General features: G+C 56.3%; 1 protein-coding gene across 1 annotated transcript in view; it reads right to left on the bottom strand.

The window, feature by feature from the left end:
* The window catches only part of LOC144674957 (heme-binding protein 2-like), a 26487-nt gene extending 22341 nt beyond the window's left edge, over window positions 1–4146 (bottom strand). The window contains exon 1 of the mRNA XM_078536048.1: window positions 4121–4146. The gene's annotated coding sequence lies outside the window, so the exon portion shown is untranslated. The remainder of the gene's footprint in view (window positions 1–4120) is intronic.
* Window positions 4147–5608: the final 1462 nt, after the last annotated feature.

The raw sequence follows: 5608 nt of genomic DNA, 5'->3' as shown, positions 1-5608 counted from the left end.
GTGGGGATATGGTCAGTGGGGATATGGTCAGTGGGGATATGGTCAGTGGGGGGTGGTCAGTGGGGATATGGTCAGTGGGGGGGTGGTCAGTGGGGATATGGTCAGTGGGGATATGGTCAGTGGGGATATGGTCAGTGGGGATATGGTCAGTGGGGATATGGTCAGTGGGGATATGGTCAGTGGGGGGTGGTCAGTGGGGATATGGTCAGTGGTGATATGGTCAGTGGGGGGTGGTCAGTGGGGGGTGGTCAGTGGGGGGTGGTCAGTGGGGGGTGGTCAGTGGGGATATGGTCAGTGGGGGGGTGGTCAGTGGGGATATGGTCAGTGGGGATATGGTCAGTGGTGATATGGTCAGTGGGGGGTGGTGAGTGGTGATATGGTCTGTGGGGGTTGGTCAGTGGGGATATGGTCAGTGGGGGGTGGTCAGTGGGGATATGGTCAGTGGGGAGTGGTGAGTGGTGATATGGTCTGTGGGGGTTGGTCAGTGGGGATATGGTCAGTGGGGAGTGGTGAGTGGTGATATGGTCTGTGGGGGTTGGTCAGTGGTGATATGGTCAGTGGGGGGTGGTCAGTGTGGGGGTGGTCAGTGGGTGAGGTGGTCAGTGGGGGGTGGTCAGTGGGGATATGGTCAGTGGGGGGGTGGTCAGTGGTGATATGGTCAGTGGGGGGTGGTCAGTGGGGATATGGTCAGTGGGGGGTGGTCAGTGGGGGGTGGTCAGTGTGGGGGTGGTCAGTGGGTGAGGTGGTCAGTGGGGGGGTGGTCAGTGTGGGGGTGGTCAGTGTGGGGGTGGTCAGTGGGTGAGGTGGTCAGTGGGGGGGTGGTCAGTGGGTGAGGTGGTCAGTGGGGGGGTGGTCAGTGGGGATATGGTCAGTGGGGGGTGGTCAGTGGGGGGTGGTCAGTGTGGGGGTGGTCAGTGGGTGAGGTGGTCAGTGGGGGGGTGGTCAGTGGGGATATGGTCAGTGGGGGGTGGTAGGTGAGTGTTGTTGGGGGAAGAGCGTTGTTCGGAGGGGATGGAGGGGAGTTGGGGGGGGTGGGACGTGGTCAGGTTGAGGGAGGGTAGTTGGGGGGGAGCCCTGTGTGGGGGTGGGGAGGGTAGTCGGGCGGTGGGGTTTGGGTGTGTAGTCGGGGGGGGGGGGGTCGGGTGTGTAGTCGGGGGGGGGGGGGTCGGGTGTGTAGTCGGGGGGGGTGTCGGGTGTGTAGTTAGTGGGGGGGTCAGGTGTGTGGTCGGGGGGGGTCAGGTTGAGTGAGGGTGGGTCAGGTTGAGGGGGGGGTTCAGTTGGAGGGGAGGGTTCAGGTTGTGGGGGGGGGTCAGGTTGAGGGGGGGTCAGGTTGAGTGGGGGGGGTTCAGGTTGTAGGCGGGGGGATCAGGTTGAGGGGGGGTCAGGTTGAGTGGGGGGGGTTCAGGTTGAGTGGGGGGGGTTCAGGTTGTAGGCGGGGGGATCAGGTTGAGGGGGGGTCAGGTTGAGTGGGGGGGGTTCAGGTTGAGGGGGGGTCAGGTTGAGTGGGGGGGGTTCAGGTTGAGGGGGGTTCAGGTTGAGTGGGGGGGGTTCAGGTTGAGTGAGGGGGGGTCAGGTTGTAGGCGGGGGGATCAGGTTGAGTGGGGGGGGTTCAGGTTGAGGGGGGGTCAGGTTGAGTGGGGGGGGTTCAGGTTGAGGGGGGGTCAGGTTGAGTGGGGGGGGGTTCAGGTTGAGGGGGGTCTGGTTGAGTCGGTTGAGTGGGGGGGTTCAGGTTGAGGGGGGGTCAGGTTGAGTGGGGGGGGTTCAGGTTGAGTGGGGGGGGTTCAGGTTGAGGGGGGGTCAGGTTGAGTGGGGGGGGTTCAGGTTGAGTGGGGGGGGATCAGGTTGAGGGGGGGTCAGGTTGAGTGGGGGGGGTTCAGGTTGAGGGGGGGTCAGGTTGAGTGGGGGGGGTTCAGGTTGAGTGGGGGGGGGTTCAGGTTGTAGGCGGGGGGATCAGGTTGAGGGGGGGTCAGGTTGAGTGGGGGGGGTTCAGGTTGAGGGGGGGTCAGGTTGAGTGGGGGGGGTTCAGGTTGAGTGGGGGGGGTTCAGGTTGTAGGCGGGGGGATCAGGTTGAGGGGGGGTCAGGTTGAGTGGGGGGGGTTCAGGTTGAGGGGGGGTCAGGTTGAGTGGGGGGGGTTCAGGTTGAGTGGGGGGGGTTCAGGTTGTAGGCGGGGGGATCAGGTTGAGGGGGGGTCAGGTTGAGTGGGGGGGGTTCAGGTTGAGGGGGGGTCAGGTTGAGTGGGGGGGGTTCAGGTTGAGTGGGGGGGTTCAGGTTGTAGGCGGGGGGGTCAGGTTGAGTGGGGGGGGTTCAGGTTGAGTGGGGGTCAGGTTGAGTGGGGGGGGTTCAGGTTGTAGGCGGGGGGGTCAGGTTGAGTGGGGGGGGATCAGGTTGAGGGGGGGTCAGGTTGAGTGGGGGGGGATCAGGTTGAGGGGGGGTCAGGTTGAGTGGGGGGGGTTCAGGTTGTAGGCGGGGGGGTCAGGTTGAGTGGGGGGGGTCAGGTTGAGTGGGGGGGGTTCAGGTTGAGGGGGGGTCAGGTTGAGTGGGGGGGGTTCAGGTTGTAGGCGGGGGGGTCAGGTTGAGGGGGGGTCAGTTCTATAGTTTCCCAGGAGCTGAAAGTGGGTTTAATTCTTGCACCTTTCCCTGGGTAACTATTCCTGTCCGACAATGGGAACCTCCTGAACCTGAGCTTTAAACTGGAGTGTCAGACAGTTCCTGGTGCCGACCAATCCGGTGCCGGCTAATCCGGTGCCGGCCAATCCGGTGCCGGCTAATCCGGTGCGGGCCAATCCAGTGCCGGCCAATCCGGTGCCGGCCAATCAGGTACCGGCCAATCCGGTTCAGGCTAATCCGGTACCGGCCAATCCGGTTCTGGTTAATCTGGTGCCGGCCAATCCGGTGCTGGATAATCCGGTGCCGACTAATCCGGTGCTCCCCCTCCCCAGCCATGGGAATGAAGGCCTGGAGATCAGGAGCTGTGGGCCACCGACTCCATTCAACAGGCTCAGCCTGAACAACATATTGACGATGGGATCGTTGCTGCTCTGGGTGGTCCCCGTGCCTCGATGGATAAACTCAGCTCACCAGAGATCTCACTGGACCCATGGCAGGGATCAGAGTCCCACACGTCTTAAATGCCCTTGTTCTGGATTTTGCCCTTCAGTGATTTCCTGGTTCTGTAACTAACTGAACACATTCAAAACCCTTTCAGCTAAACTCCAGCCAGAGGACACATTGTACCCGGAGCAAGGAAAGCAATAAAATAAATCGGATCATCAAAAATATCATCATCGGTGTGGGGAATATGCCCCAGTTTTCACAAAGTGACAGACTCTGCACACACAACCTGCCTTTCCCTCTCTTTATTCACTGTGTCATTTGACTCTGATTCAGTCTCCGTCTCTGTAGCTCACCCTGTTTTCTTCCTCAGTCTCTAGGTTTTGAATGTTAAGGAGATTCCCATTACCCTCAGGCTGTGCTATCAAATCACATTTCTAGCAAAGTGTCACAGTCTGGAAGGTGATGGTGAAATCTCCATCTCACACCACGAGCTGCCCAACTCCAGGCATTTCTGGGCCATTAACTGTTCAACTGTTAACATCACAAGTGCTCGTTTCTCAGCTCGAGACTTCTCCCCTGATCAGTAAATGTTAGTAACTTGGGTCACACCTCTGACCTTGTCAGATTCCCGTTCATACCACATCCACAAACATTCACTCCCTCCACCACTGACACACAGTAGCAGCAGTGTGTGTACCATCTACAAGATGCACTGCAGGAATTCACCAAGGTTCCTTAGACAGCACCTTCCAAACCCACGACCTCTACCATCTAGAAGGACAAGGGCAGCAGATAGATGGGAACACCACCACCTGGAAGTTCCCCTCCAAGTCACTCACCATCCTGACTTGGAAATATATCGCTGTTCCTTCACTGTTGCTGGGTCAAAATCCTGGAACTCCCTCCCTAACAGCACTGTGGGTGTACCTACACCACCTATAGCGGCTCAAGAAAGCAGCTCACCACCACCTTCTCAAGGGGCAATAAGGGATGGACAATAAATGCTGACCCAGCCAGCGACACCCACAGCCTGTGGATGAATTTTAAAAAAAAGGCAAAACTCACCTGTGTACAGGACAAGCAAACTCCTGAACCCAAAAACAGTCAGTTCCTCAACTGCTTAAACTCCTCTACCTTTCCCCAGCTCTTCACAACAACACTAAAGCCAATTAGATAGTCTACTGCCAACAGGCATGGGCACTCCCTCAGACACAAGCCTCTTACCGAGCACAAACTCACTCAGTGCTGTGATCTCGCCAGCCAATGTACCTGGCTGTCTGTTTATATCAACTCTAATGCCCCACCTTAATGAGTTAGTAGAGTGACACAGACACAGCAGGGTGTCTGCCAGATTTGCTGCAACATTTAATTCTTTTGCTAATTGGTGACCACCAGCCATTTGTCAGCATTTGGTGAGTCCCCCTGTCTATGAATGTGGATTGTTGCTCAGTGTAATCACTGTGCAAATCAGACTCTCTTTTCTCTGTCTTTCCAGGAAATTTCTCGGCCCTGTCTATTGAGTTGTACAATAGGGGTCGGTGGATTTTGGGGCCTGTGGGGTGGGATGGCAGGAGTTGCAAGGGAGCTGGCGTTGGACGGGGGGGGAGTTGAAGGAAGGGGAGGGAAAGGGGTGCTCGAATAACAAGATAACATTTCTATGGCACCATTCATGACCTCAGGACATCCCAAAAGCACTTTACAGCCAGTGAAATATTTTTTTGAAGTGTAGCCTCCTGTAATATAGAAAATGCAGTAGCCAATTTGCACTCAGTAAGCTCCGACAGACCGTAACGAGGTCACTGAGAAGATAAAAGCGAAATACCATGGGTGCCAGAAATCGGAAACAAAAACGGAAAATGCTGGAGAAACTCAGCAGCTTCTCCCTGAAGAAGAGTCATATGGACTCGAAACATTAACTCCGTTTCTCTCTCTACAGAGGCTGTTGGACCTGCTGAGTTTCTCCAGCGTTTTCTGTTCTTGTTAATGATAAGGTAATCTGTTTTAATGATGCTATTTGAGAGAGAACTATTGGCCAGGACGCCGGGAATTCTCTCTCGCTCTCCTTCGAAAAGTGCCGCGGGATCTTCTACACCCGCCACAGAACGGACATCGTCTCGAATTAGAGTCTATCCACTCTGACAGTGTGGCACTCCCTCAGTACTGCGCTGAGGTGGAGGTTGAATATCTGCTTGAGTCTGTGAGGAGATCCTCGAGCGGGACTCAGGAGATAAGGGTGGTAGCAGTAAGCCAAGGCTGTCTGAAGTGTAATATAAATGTAGAACACTGGGATCCCAGGGAGTATCTGAACAGGGAAGGGGGTTACAACCCTGCCTAGGTCACCGTCTGGCCTCACTTTCCCCTAAACTCCTTGGCAACCTTTTCAGATCAATCTTACACTAACACCCAACTATACTGTGGACCACCCTCAATCGTACTCGGGACAATATTTCACTCACTCATCATGCCTCCCCACTCCTGTCACTCGACAGGCTGATTGTAAAATCATTCTCCATGTCCCAGGTGGGAAAGCTGGTGACCATGTTCAACATGCAG

This window comes from Cetorhinus maximus, unplaced genomic scaffold (assembly GCF_964194155.1).
Source record: "Cetorhinus maximus unplaced genomic scaffold, sCetMax3.hap1.1 HAP1_SCAFFOLD_868, whole genome shotgun sequence".
In the NCBI taxonomy this organism is placed as follows: Eukaryota; Metazoa; Chordata; class Chondrichthyes; order Lamniformes; family Cetorhinidae; genus Cetorhinus; species Cetorhinus maximus.
Note: the sequence above shows the minus strand (reverse complement) of the source record. Positions and strands in the feature narration are given on the sequence as shown.